General features: G+C 42.1%; 1 long non-coding RNA gene across 1 annotated transcript in view; it reads left to right on the forward strand.

Annotated features, from left to right (window-relative positions):
- Nucleotides 1-12818, forward strand: part of LOC132210423 (uncharacterized) — a 52599-nt gene extending 39781 nt beyond the window's left edge. The window contains exons 2-3 of the long non-coding RNA XR_009446526.1: nt 1978-2196; nt 12758-12818. This is a non-coding gene — a long non-coding RNA (uncharacterized LOC132210423). The remainder of the gene's footprint in view (nt 1-1977; nt 2197-12757) is intronic.
- Nucleotides 12819-15085: the final 2267 nt, after the last annotated feature.

The raw sequence follows: 15085 nt of genomic DNA on the forward strand, positions 1-15085 counted from the left end.
AGATCATGAGGGACCTGGCCAGGTGGATGTTGAAAGTTGAGTAAATCTAGAATGGGGTGGGGTGGTGGTCATAGCTTAAAAATAAATCAGAACCCATTTAGAAAACAGAAGACGAAATTTTTTTTTCCTCTCACAGGCTTATGAATCATTATGAATTATTCTAATCTTCCTGCTATAGGATGGATGTTGTGAAACTAGAAACAGTTCGGAAAACACTTACAGGGATGTTGCCAGGTTTGGAAGGTTTGAGCTATAAGGAGAGGCTGAATTGGCTGGGGTTGCTTTCCCTGGAGCATCGGAGGCTGAGAGCTGCTCGTTTAGTGGTTTATTAAATCATGAGGGGCATGGATAAGGTAAATAGCCAAGGACTTTTCCCTGGAGTAGGGATTCCAAAACTAGAGGCCATAGGTTTAGGGCAAGAGGGGAAAGATATGAAAGGGACCTAAGGGGCAACATTGTCACAGAAGGTGATGCATGTATGGAATGAGCTGCCAGAGGAAGTGGTGGAGGCTGGTACGATTACAACATTTAAAAGGGATCTGGATGTGTACATGAATAGGAAGGGTTTAGAGAGATATCAGACAAATGCTGGCAATGGAGAATAGACTTGTGCTCCTGAGATGCTGCTTGGCTTGCTGTGTTCGTCCAGCTTCACACTTTGTTATCTTGGAGAATAGACTTATATTGAATAACTGGTCAGCCTGGACATGTTGGACTAAAGGGTCTGTTTCCATGCTGTATATCTCAATGACTCGATCAGTCCATTGAGTCCTTGGCAGAGCAGGCTCAAAGGGCCAGGTGACCTACAATTGTTTATAATTCATATATGAATAGTATGGCTATGAGAGTAGGTCAGAGGCTGGGAATTTTGCTTCCTACCTTGCTTCCTAAATCCCCAAAGCCTGTCCACAATCTATAAAGTTCAAGCCAGAAGTTGATGGAATTCTCTCTACATGCTTAGATAGGTTAATTCAAGCACCATCCAGACTGCTTCACTGACATCCTATCTAACACCTTCAGTATTCATTCCCTCCCCCACCAATGCACAGCCTCAGCCGTATATACCATGTACAAGGTCTATCGCAACGACTCAGGAAGGCTCCTCAGGCGTTGCTTTCCAAACCCACAACCAACACCATTTAGGAAGGTAAGGACAACAGATACATGGGAATACTACCATCTGCATGTTCCACTTGAAGTCACACGCCATCCTGATTTGGAGCCAAATCATTGTTCCTTCACAGACACCAAATCAATATTCTGGAACTCCCCCCGAAGCTGCATCCTATGTTCACGTAAACCAGACAGACTGCAGCAATCTAACAAGGCAACTCACCAACAATTTTTCCAGAGTAAATGTTGGTCTAACCAGCAAGTCCTACAGCCATGAATGAATAAAAACACTACCCTCCTGCTTCCTTGAAGACCCATCCCACCTGCCCCAGTACAATACTTTCTTTTCCCTTTGCAGTCTTTTCGACATTTTGCTCACTCCAGAATCTTTCCATACAGCTATGAGAGCAAGAGAGCAGCATGTTTTCAGGTCAGCAGGTACAGCATCTTGATTGCATCCTAGCAGGTCATGAACATAACCTGAGATTCCCCATCTTTAGAAAGACATTTGGAACTGCCACAATCATACTGTTAATGTCTGGAACTGAGGGGTGTGTGGGTATATAACCCTGAAACCCATTATCCTGGGCTGTCGTTGCTCTCTCATGCACTGTCTTCTATTCATACTGACTGTTGAGATTTTATTCTTTGTTTGCTAAGCTAAAATCCCCTTGGACTGTCTAGAAAATGGCATGACTGCCTTAAATTGGCCATTCACACAGCTTGTTCCATAGTGTCAGTGAACATGCACCCAAGAACTCTGGGATAAACTGATGTGGAAATTGCAGGCCATCATGTACAAGTTTCTGATATATAAAACAAAAAATATGTGAAACTCCTGGTACTTCTGTTTTCTTTTGAAAGGAGAGCCTGTTGGAGACATGTGGATCTTGTTACAAATTACAGTGCAGCGTTATTTATGTACATAGAGCGAGCATGAAAAGGTCAGTGCATCACCAGAAGAAGCGTTGGTGTACCACAGTGTTGTTCCAAGCTTATCCTCGAACATAGAACAGTACAACACAGGAACTGGTCCGTCAACCTACAGTATCTCTGTCGAAAACATGAATACACCATGAAAATGTAAGTTATTGTCAGCCCATTTACCAAATTGCAGTAACTATTCATCTGTCTCTGAGCCTCTCACACTCAGAAAATGAGAGCAGATACAAATCCCCATTCTTTACATTGGGGTGGTGTCATTTTGCTCATTAAGGGGTGGCATGTTGGCTCAGTGGTTAGCACTGCTGCCTCACAGCATCAGGGACCTGGGTTCACTTCCGCCCTCAGGAAACTGTCTGTACGGAGTTTGCATATTCTCCTCATGCCTGCATGGGTTTCCTCCAGGTGCTGCAGTTTTCTCCCACAGTCCAAAGATGGACAGGCTAGATGAATTGGCCATGCTAAATTGCCCATAGTGTCCAGGACCATGCAGATTAGGTGGTTTGTAGGGGTTGGGTCTGGGTGGGATGCTCTGAGGGTCAGCGTGGATTTGTTGGGTTGAAGGGCCTGTTTCCACACTGTAGGACTTCCATGATCCAAGTTGTCCTTTACTTGAGAGCAGCCTACATCATCACCATTCCCTAGCTGTTTTGTTCTGGTTGGCCGGTCTCATTGCTGTAGACACCCCTCAGACGTGTCAGTGACTACCATTTCAATCGTTAAAGGTACCCATGAAAATTTTTTTGTTTGGGTTGCCAGCTCTAGTTGTCATATTACTGGAGACTTGAACACATTCTGCCTCTCACTGCCCTAGTCAGACAAACCACCTTCACCCCGCATCACAAATATTCCTATAGCTAATAAAGAAAAACATGAATCCAATAAACATTATTTTAAATGCCTCTCTAATATTGTTTCCGGTTCACTCACAGCAGTGGAATCTTTAATTCTTGGAGAATCCAGGGCAATTGTGGGGAGTTGGCAGCCTCAGCTTTTTAAATGTTCACATCTTGTGAAGATGGCAATGTCTGTGTTTCATCTTTCATTATGCACATCATCTCAGTTACCTTGTTTTGACTGTGACTGTCAGGTGAAGATTATTTTTCCTTATTGCTTTCTCAGCAGCCAAATATAGATTCTAGGAGCAAAAATTTTAACTGCTCTGCTTCTGTTAAATGCAGCAGATATTCCTACTGCTCAGTCTCATGAACTCGAGCTTCAACTAGGTATCAAATTCAGAGACGTTTGTGCCAATCTATTTGTAGGAAAAGGGAATTTGATTTCACATGTGTATATACTATCCATGTTTGTCTGTTTTGTGAATTGGATTTCTGCATTCTGGTAGAAAGAGAAATACTGTACTTAAATTTTCCTTCCCTCAAAATGAGATGTGTTAAAGTAAACATATAATGGAAATCCCAGACTGTACATGACATTCCAGGAACTATGGGTGTAACCAATGTTAAAGAGCTGTTAGCTGCCCTTAAAGTTGTATCCTCTTTAATTCCACAAAGATCATACTCGGAACAAAATAACATTTAAGGAAGGGAGGCCCTGAGAGAGCTAATGAAGATTAGAATACCAAAGTAGAGTACCCACAGATGCTGGAAGTTTGAAATATGATGGACAATTCCACAAAGTACACAGCAGGACACATAGATTACATAGAACGTTACAGCACAGTACAGGCCCTTCGGCCCTCAATGTTGTGCCGACCTGTCATACGGATCTGAAGCCCATCTAACCTACACTATTCCATGTACGCCCGTATGCTGATCCAATGACGACTTAAATGTACCTAAAGTTGGCGAATCTACTACCGTTCCATTCCCTTACTACTCTCCGAGTAAAGAAACTACCTCTGACATCTGTCCTATATCTTTCACCCCTCAATTTAAAGCTATAAAGCTATTCTCCAGAGAGAATTGGTGTTAGGATTTCATGACTGTGATCTTGCATCAACTTGGGATAAAAGATCCAGGGACGTTGCCCAACATACTGGTTAATTCCAGCATTTTTCATTTATATTATAAATAGTTGCGTATTTCTAAAAGTGTCGATGAAACAGCTACTTCAAATTGGTATTCAACAATAATAGGTAGAAGGAGACTTACAGGACACACGGACACCAGCCTGAACCACCGTGTGGATCGTTGATTGAGTTTCACGATGTCTGTATTGACTCAAGGAAGGTAGCAATCTCTCCTGTATGGTTACACTGACCTCTAGTGGCAGATATCAACATTGCAAATCAGTCAACTAATATTTCTTGTGTCTTGACTTTGCCCGACTAGGAAATTAGAAAAGCACTGCAGTGACTCATTGGTCATCCGGAAGGATTTCCAGCAGCATGCCACTCAATCCTTCTAACAAGGAGATAGAGCCCTTTGTTAGTAAAAAAACTAGATTATTGCTGAAGAAAGGTATGTTTTGTCAAAACTTTTTGTCATACATTCATCGGACAATTTTCAAGACATACAAAGTAAAGGGAAAGAAACTTGTACCATATGAAAAGAAAGTGCTGCTTAGTTCAGTTCAAATTTAAAGTGAACAATTTGATTGCAATTGGTCAACACATTGCTTTGAGAAATAACCAAGAGATGGGTGGTATGGTAGCCTAGTGGTTCGTGTAGCAGTCTCACAGTGCTAGGGACTAGGGTTTGATTCCAGCCTTGGGTGACCGTGTGGAATTTGCACATTCTCCCTGCATCTGGATAAGTTTCTTCCCACAGTCCAAAGCTGTGCAGATTAGGTAGACTGGCCATGCTATAGTGCCCAGGGAGGAGCAGGCTAACTGGATTATCCATGGGAAATGCAGTGCTACAGGGAAAAGTCTAGGTGGGATGCTCTTCAGAAGGTTGATGGGCTGAATAGCCTACCTCTACACTGCAGGGAATCTAAGAATATCGGTCACCTGTTTTGTTGAATTGCAACATGCACAGTGTATGTCCATGTTCTGGCAGTATGCAAGATAAAGGCAATTCCGATCCGGTCATCTCTCTTTGTATATTGCACAAAGTCAAAAATGGGCAATTGACATCACTTTTAGTTCCAAAAAGTATCCTGTTTACATCATACTCTCAAATGTTTGAGTAACAGGTGATACCAGCAATTTCACACTGCTGCTAACCAGTAGCAGTGTTCAAGCCAAAAAAGATATTATGCCTATCATACAACTAAGTTTCTAGTGTACAGATTTCTCTGCTGGTGTGATAAGAGGTATATAGGAGGTATGTCCCAAATACTGGAAGATTATATCAAATGTTATATTCCTTCACCTGGCCACAATAAGTAAGGTTCTGACTGAAAGGTAGTGTTCGACAGTAGATGATTCAAAAGTTGGGCTAAATTGCTAAATAATTCTGAATATGCTGACAATCAATTTAAAGTTGTGTACTAATTATGTGCATACTGGAAGCTACGATTGTTTATTCATCGGGCACAGAAAATTCTCGACTGAAAGAAAATGGCAGCGCACTCACAAACATTCACAACCTCCACCACTGAAGCTCAGTCACTGCCATTTGTACCATCTACAAGATGCACTGCAGAAGTTCACCAACAGTCCAGCAATAATGGAAGACATGCTAAATGAATATTTCATATTAGGTTTTACTGTGAAGAAAGAAATGGAGGCTACAGTACTCGGGGAAATAAATATTGATGTTCTGAAAACAGCTCACGTTACAGAAGAGGAAGTGTTGGTGACCTTAGAAAACATAGAGGTGGATAAATCTCCAGGATCTAATCAGTGGGTCCCAGGATGTTGTGGGAAGTTAGGGAAAATATTATGGAGCCCTTAGCACAAATATTAGTATCATCCATAACCACTGGAAGGTGGCTAATGGTGTGCCTTTGTTGAAGTAATGTTGTAAAGAGAAGCCTGGGAACTGTAGACCAATGAGCCTGATATCGGTGGTAGATTAAACTGTTGGATGGGACTCTGAAAGATACAATTTACACGCATTTGGAGAGGCCAGAAGAGATTAGAGATGGGCGTGGTTTACATGGTATTAGTAAAGCCTTCAACAAGCTTCCACATGGTATACTAATCAGTAAAATCAGATCACATGGGATTGAGAATAAGTTTTCCAATTGGATACAAAATTGGCTTTGTGGTACGAAACAGAGGGCGGTGATGGACAGTTGTTCCTCAGACCAGAGGCCTGTGTGCAGCAGTTTTCCACAGGGATCAGTACTGGGTCCACTTTTGTTCGTCATTTATATAAATAATTTAGATAAGGATTTAGGAGGCGTGGTTAATAAGTTTGTGGATGACACCAAAATTGGTGGAATGGTGGACAGTGAAGAAAGTTATCTAAGATTACAAAGGAATCTTGATCAATTGAGACAATAGGCTGAGCAGTGGTAGGTGGAGTTTAATTTGGATAAATGTGAAGTATTGCATTTTGATCAAACAAACAAGGGCAGGACTCATACTATTAATGGTAGGGCCCTAGCTAGTGTTGTAGAACAGGGAGACCTAGGGATTCAGGTGCGTAATTCTTTGAAATTTACCTCACAGGTAGACAGGGTGATTAAGAAGGCATTCAGCATGCTTCCCTTCATTGCTCAAATCTTTAAGTATAGGAGTTGGGACATCATGTTGAGGTTGTACAGGATGTTGGTGAGGCCTCTTTTTGAGTACTGTGTGCAGTTCTGTTCACCCTGCTATAAGAACAATATTATTAAATTGGAGAGGGTTCAGAGAAGATTAACTAGGATGTTGCCTGGAATGGAAGCTTTGAGTAACAAAGATAGGCCAGAACTTTTTTCACTGAAGTGTATAAGGTTAACAGGTGACCTTATAGAAGTTTACAAAATCATGAGGGACGTAGATAAGGTGAATAGGAAGGGTATTTCCCCTAGCATTGGGAGCTCAAAAATAGGCGGCATATTTTTCAGGTGAGAGAAGAAAGATTTAAAAAGATATATAAGAGAGTGAATAAACTGCCAGAGGAAGTGGCGGATGCAGGTACAGTTACACATTTAAAAGACATTTAGATAAACACATGAATAGGAAGGGTTTGGAGTGATATTAGCCAAACATAGGCAAGTGAGGCTAGTTTATTTGGGAACATGGCTGGCATAGTCTGGATGGATAGAAGAGTCTGTTTCCTTGTTGTAAGAGTCTATGACTGTCAACAGCACCTTACAAACCGATGACCATTACATTCCAGAAGGACAAAGGTAGCAGATATGTAGGAGCCATCAAACGCAAGTTCTTCTCCAAGCCACTCACCATTCTGATGTAAGTCCTTGGATTAACTCCCTAAAGGCATTGTGGGTATACTATTGGTTTGTGGACTGTGGCCTTACAAGAAGGCAGCTCACCACCACCTTCTCAAGAGCAAATAGAAATGCGTAATAAATGTTGGCCCAGCAAGCAATGCCCCAGTCCCACAAGTGAATAAAACAAAAATGTACACACATTGTACCGGTCTCAACTCAACAAAATGAGCCTCAGCTACACACTGTGCAATACCTTGACTAATCAGGGTCAACTTGACTGCTTTAAATTTAAACAAGCTTGGCACTTAAGTCTGAGTAATCATCTAACGAGTGCATTTCCCTTGGCAGTGCCTCTACCAATCAAATTCCACTTTCCAAGCCCTTAGCACTCTCTTACACAAAATAAAAATATTGCTTTTCCTGAACATTGTCATTCTTGCAAATTGTCCCGATTAGTGCAAGACTAAAATCTTTCACAAAATGTGTCTTTTTCCAGAAATACTTAAAACTAATGACCCCAGTTCTGGGCTCTGCTGATGCCAGTTCTATGGAACTTTGAAGTTATAAATAGTACCATTGAGCCAGGACATGTCCCGTTGTGGGCCTGCTGCTAACAAGGACATGTTGTGCACACCCTTGTTGCATGAGGTGAGGTCTCATCATGATATTGATCCCCTGTTTCAATTTGATTTGGCACATGTTTCCATGCATTGGTCTGCATTTTCCCAGATGCATGCAGCTCCAACAATACTTAAGAAGCTTGACACCAGCCAAAACAGAGCTGCCCACTTCATTAAGCACCACATCCATGTGCATCCATTCCCTCCACCACCAATGCTCAGTTGCAGCAGTATGTCCTATCTACAAGATGGGCTGCAAAAATTGTCCAAAGATCCTTACGTTACATCTTCCAAACACACAAATTCTTCCACCCAGAAGGACAAGGGCACCAGATACATGGGAACACCACAACCTGCAAGTTCCCCTCCAAGCCACATCCACATCATACAAATTGATAAATAAAAAGGAAAATTCTGTATCTAAAGTCTTCTTTCTTTTGCTACGTGAGATCAGCACATCTAAGAACTTGGTGTTTCAAAGGTCTCAGCAGAAGGAATTTCCCTCATGAAACTTGCCACGATTGTTGTATGAAGAGACAGGCATACAATTCACAGGTTTATTGCTATAGACAGTGAATGGGAAGTGGCTTGTTTTCAGACATTTTGCGGTGAGCTGCTGCGCACAGTTCGGGAAGTCAAAGTTTTTGGTTACTCAACTCTGCACGAGATACAGAGGCTGTGGTTTCAGTGCCTCTAGGTCTACAACCACCAAAAATGGAGCAGAACCTACAGGGTGGGGAAGGTCCGTGAAGAGAGACAAGGTGACAGGCTGTTCATGCAAAGCCCTACCCACATTCTATTCTTCAAGGGCATTTATTTTAGTTCCATCTGATTCAAGAGAAATACCCATGGACATAATTTGGCAGCATAGTAGACTGTGAAGACAGGTTTTTTTTAAGATTACAAAGGGATCAAATGGGTCAATGGGCTGAAAAATGGCAGATGGAGTTCAATCTGGATAAATGTGAGGTTATTGCATTTTGGTACAACAAACAATTGTAGGGCTTATACAATTAATAGTACAACCTTGGATAGTGTTGTAGATCAGAGGGGCTTAGGGATTGAGGTATGTAATTCTTTGAAGTTTGTGGCACATATAGACAGGGCGGTTAAAAAGACGTTTGTCATGCTTTCCTTCATTGCACATTTCTCAGAGTATAGGAGTTGGGAAGTCCTGTTTCAGAATACAGTGTCCAATTCTGATCGCCCAGTTACAGGAAGGATATTATTAAGCTGGAGAGGTTTCAGACAAGATTTACCAGAGCATTGCCAGGTATGGAGTTTTGAGTTACAAAGAAAGGCCGGATAGACTGGGACTTTTTTCACTGGAATGTAGGAGGTTGAGAAGCAACCTTACAGAAGTTTATAAAATCATGAGAAGTACAAAGATAGTGGTAGTTGTCTTTTCCCTACAATAGCAGATTTCAAGATGAGGTGGAATATTTTTAAGCTGAGAGGAGAGAGATTTGAAAAAGACATGAGACACAAATTTTTTCCACAGACCATGGTTCGTGCGTGAAATGCACTTCCTAAGGAAGCGGTGAATGTGGGTACAATTACAATGTTTAAAAGACATCTGGATGTGTACGTGAATGGGAAAGGTTTGGAGGGATATGGGCCAGGAGCAGACAGGTGGAACTAGTTTAGTTTGGGATTTTGTTCAGGTTGGACTGGTTGGACTGAAGGGTCTGTTTCCGTGCTGTATGACTCTTTAACTCTAAGAAAGTGAATACAGAAGTGGGCTACTGATTTGAACTCAAACTGTATGTACTTCCAATTAATTTTTACGTAGTGTAGTTCATTCAAGAACTTCCAGAGGACTTGGTGTTTGCGCCTTACATCATTTAGAAGACACTTTGATAATAACATAAATAAGAAATATTTGGAGGAGTGTGGGCCAAACACAGGCAACAGGGACTAGTTTAGTTTGGGATTATGGTCAGCATGGACTGAAGGATCTGTTTCTGTGTATGACTGTATGACTCTGAGAGCAAGGAGCATGAGAGGAGATTTAATTGAAATGGTATTTGGATATGAAGGCAAAATTAGGCCATACAGCCCATCAAGTCTACTCAATCATGGCTGATATGATTCTTAACCCATTCTCTTGTCTTCTCCCTGAAAGCCTTGATCCCCTTACTAATCAAGAACCTATTTACCTCTATCTTAAATACACTCAATGACTTGCCTTCCACAGCCTTCTGTGGCAATGAGTTCCATGGATTCACCATGCTCCAACTGAAGAAATTCCACATCATCACAGTTTTAAAGGATCATCCCTTCGCATTGAGGCTATGTCCTCAGGTCTTACTCTCTCCTAATGGTGAAAACATCTTCTCCACACTCTATCTATCCAGGCTTCTCTGTATTCTGTAAGTTTCAATGAGAGATCCTAAACCCGGGCACCCGGTAAGCAATACAGCCTGCGGGACTCTCAATCCTAGCCTCAGAAAACAACGTCTATTCCCCTAACTGCACAATGCTCAGTTACAACTACATTTTTCATCCACCCCACCACCTCCCACTCTTGAATATCTCCTTGAATACCAGGATGCTATGTTCAGTTTGCTCATCCTCCCTACAGCCCCCTTTCTCATCCAAGGAGAAAAAATCTCAAACCTGTTAGACAAGCTCAAGGGTTGTGGTTCCTTCAGCACTACCTCCTGGATCCCTCTACCTGCCTCACTCATAGTCACGTCCTCCTGTCCCTGACCACTGACCAAATTCAAGGCAGTGTGAATGCCTCTTGAAACACAGCCTCCAGGTAATTCCCTGGTGTGTCTCAGTGTTTGAAGCTTGGATTCCATCTCATCAGCCCTGAGCTGGAGTTCCTCAAGTAACCAACACTTGCTGTAGATGTTGTCACTATGAATCACAATGGAGTCCATCAGCTCCTACATCATGCAGTTACCACACATTACCGTTCTCATTAGCAGCCTTGCACAATACATTACATCAGAGAATGTCTACTCTTCTGGTAGCAGTCATGACCCATTTACTGTGAGTGGGTCTGCCACTTCCACTACCTTCATGTCTCAACTGAAAACCAGAGGATAGCTTTTCAGGGTACCTCCTGTTCTCAAGCTAATAGCATCTGTCCATGACAATATTGTGGGTGTGAACTCCATATAGTCTTCATGGAGTCAGAGTCACACTTTCACATTGAAGATTCATTCTATTGTGCATTGTGGCACTACCAAGATGCTAAATGGGATGGAATTTGAATAAATTTAATACTTTAAAAGTGGGCATCCATGCGGTGCTGTAGGTCATCCGCAACAGCAGAATTTTATTCAGGCACAATCTGTAACCTCACAGTCTTATTTATCCCGTATTTTGCTATTCCCATCAAACAAGGTCATTAACAAGTAGATGAAGAGTGCAGGTAGGCATGCCCGGAGCAGCACCGCGTATACCTCAAAATAAGGTGTTAACCCAATGAAGTTCCCAACAGGGCTACTTGCCTGCCAAACAGCAGAAGCAGCAAGTGATAGAAAGAGCTAATCAATTCCACGATCATCGGATTGGATCTAAGCTCTACAATCCTGCCACATTCACTGAAAAATGATGGTGGACAATGAAACAAGGAGGAGGGTCCATAAATATTCCCATCGTTGATAATGGCAATCCACAACACATTAGGGCAGATTTCTGTGGCTGCCCTTGTGATGGATTCCCTCACCACCTGCCGTTGGCCCTGTTTCTCAGCTGGTGCTTCAAGACTTACCTACCTCAGTCAGTAGCCAGTACCTTTTGGTGATGGACTTTGAAATCATGCACCCAAAGCACATTCTACACTCTGGATAAGCTCAATGCTTCCTCCAATTGGCGTTTAACTTGGAGGAGCTCTGATTCATCAACTGAGAATGAGGCAGAGGTAGGTGGTAATCAGCTGGAACTTTCCTTCTTTGTATTTGACTTGATGCCATGAAACTATAGAGTTCAGAGTCAATGTTGAGGCCTCCTATGGTAACTCCCTCCCCAGTGTGTACCCATTGTGCTGCTGGTTGGTCTGTCTGATAGGATATACACAAGAATGGTGATTGTGTTGTCCAAAATATTTCCTGTTAGATACAATTCCATGAGTATGACTATGTCAGGCTGTGACTCATCTGTAAGACAGCTCATCCTATTTTGGCAATTGTCCCAGATATCAGCTAGGCAGCCTTTGCAGGGTTGGCAGAGCAGGATTTGCCATTATCATTTCTGGAATTCAGGTTGATGTAGTGTAATCATGTCTTTCTTTAAACTTTGCAGTGGTTTGATACACCTTAGTGGTTTGCTAGATTTCAGAGATCAGCTCAGTGTCAACAACAGTTCTGAGGAACTGGAGTCGGATGTAGGCCTGATTATGTAAAGCCAGCAGGTTTCATTTCTAAAGGACATTAGTGTATCAGATGGGGTTTTACCACAATTGACTGATTAGTTACATGGTTGCCATTAGACCACCTTTATGACTACAGACATTTTATTGAATTCAAATTTCACTTGCAGAATTTTAAAACAATAGTTCAGTGACTTAAGCAATGTTGAGGTTCCCCACAGTAGCAGTCATTCTAAGCCTTTTAAACCGATCTAATGACTTCCATATCCCATGGCATTGATTTATGAAGACTTTTATTCTTGTAACCATTGACACGGTTGGTAACTTTCACTTCTACCACAGGACAGAGAATGTGATTATTGCCTGAAGGAAGCAATTTCTCATTTTTGCTCGTAACTTACACCGATCACAGTGCATTTATTTCTCAAAATATAATTTACTGAGAGGCTATCCCAGTGCCGAGAAGCCTAGAAAGATGGATGGTCTTGTGATGTTTTGTCAGACTTTTGGTGTTGGTGTTTTACAGATCATTTCTACTCATCTTCAAAACACCTGGAATTGGAAAATCTGCACAAGAATACTGAGGCAATTTGAGAACTTTCTAACAGTTCCTGCTATTGTTCACAATGAATTCTTGTGAATATTTTATGTAAATCAAACATTCATCAAAATCACGTTGACTGTGTGTGCTGCTCTTTCAATTGTACCTTTCAAATAAAGAATGTACACAGCGTACAAAATAAAGTGCAGTGGGCTGGTACGCCTCTGTGAACTTTCACTGTATTTGTTTATCATGTTCCTACCACAGGGAGTGTTCTTGGTCCACTGCATTCTGCCTTTCATGCTGTTGCTATGTACTTTTGTTAATCGCCATGCTGTTGCTGGTAGAAACTCAGACGCCTGAGAGTCAAAACATGTTTAATCAGCACCACATGATTACTTCCTGCAACAGGACCCTTTAATTTTTCAAAATAAAATTCTGGACCAACATTTTAAGGCACTATGATGCAATCAACTAACCACAAACTGGGTTATTTTCACTTATGAATAGAGTTGCATGTCTGCACTCAGCTGTAGTTGTCTAAGGCAAAAAATGCCTTCTGCTGCACTGGTGGTCTTGAGTCCAACTCTTGTTTCGTTAACTACATTGAACAGGACCCTAATTGTAGGCTATATCGAAAAATAAACAAATCTGTTGAGGGGCATTTGATATACTAATATCAAACGTACACCAAAGTAAAGTTTGGTATTGTGTAGTTCAAAAAAATTCAAAGTTATTGCTTTGAAAATGTACTTTGAATGTGTATATTGATAGGTTACTGTTAGAACAATACACCAACAGAAAGGAATGGCGAATCTCCTCAGAGTCAACTGAAACATTCAAAAGCAAATGATTATTAGCAGAGCATCGGCACTATTACCATATTAACACTAAAGTGGAGTGGTTTTCTAGGATACTACACGTGTATTAGTGGGCAGCATAGTGGCTCAGTGGTTAGCACTGCTGCCTCACAGTGGCAGGGACCCAGATTTGATTCCACCCTCGGTGACTGTCTGTGTGGAGTTTGCACATTCACTCTGTGCCTGCATGGGTTTCCTCCCACAGTGCAAAAATATGCGAGTTAGGTGGATTGACCATGTAAATTACCCATAGTGTAGGTTAAGTGGGATAGCCATGGGATATGCAAGGTTAAAGGGATGGGATAGGAGGATGGGTCTAGATGGGATGGTCTTCACAGGGTTGGTGTGGACTCATTGGGATGAATGGCCTGTTTCCACACTGTAGGGATTCTATGGAGTGTTAGGCATTGTTCGAAAACTAATATACTGTAGTATTGCAGAGAAAAAAGGCATTTTGCTGAAACTTTTCGTCTTGCTCTCACCAGAATTTTGCAAAAATACAAGTTCAAGAGGGACAGCATTTGACGCTATCATTCTTGCGAATGTCCTGATGAGTGCAAGGCAAGAGGTTTAGACAACATGTGACTTCTTTAAGCAGTGCTCAAATCTGCACTACCAAACAACTTACCATAGTTATTTCTCCAACATTCTATTACAAAACTAATGCAAAATTGCCCTGGATATTCGCATGGCCAATGATGGGAGTTACACATCAGGACCCTGCAGAATCCCCATTGTAGCAGAATTTGAAACGAATACCTGGGAAAATGAAGATTGCATGTGGGGATTCATCGACAGCTAAAGCCTTCCATAAGTGCCTAATTAAATTGGAGAACTCGGATGGTTTTGATGAAGTTGGATAAATATTATTTGTTAAGTGCATAGCCTAATTCCTTAGTAAGTATTAAATGAAGCCCATACTTACCTCACAGACACCCTTACACCCTCGCTCAGGCCCTTTACAGACCCCAGAATCTGACTCCAGAACACAGCTCACTTCCACAGCATTTCACCTACCCTCTTCCTCCCACTGATAAACCCAACCTGATCTCTCTTCCTCTGCCACCTGGGACCTTCTATGTTCGCTCCCACCACATCCCACCAACCCAAACCACCACTCCGACGATCCAAATACAGCGCAATCCACTCTGCTGTTGGACCAGACTTCGCCTCCCACACCCCACAACACTGTGACCCACCTGTTGGACCTGGGCCCAGCCCCTTTGTCAGCATTACTAACCTGGCCCCACCACCACCTTAACAGCTGAACTAGACTTGACTCACCAGCACCCACCTACCCTAATGTATCTTCACACTGCACCACTTACTTGGCCACCTTACATCTTGGCAACCAATCCATTTGGCATCCTACCACCTTCCCAATTGGCATTCTACACAACAAGCAGCTTACCCACTGTCACACCACTTAAGTAGCACCTTACAACGTACTCAC

This window comes from Stegostoma tigrinum, chromosome 12 (assembly GCF_030684315.1).
Source record: "Stegostoma tigrinum isolate sSteTig4 chromosome 12, sSteTig4.hap1, whole genome shotgun sequence".
NCBI classification, from domain to species: domain Eukaryota; kingdom Metazoa; phylum Chordata; class Chondrichthyes; order Orectolobiformes; family Stegostomatidae; genus Stegostoma; species Stegostoma tigrinum.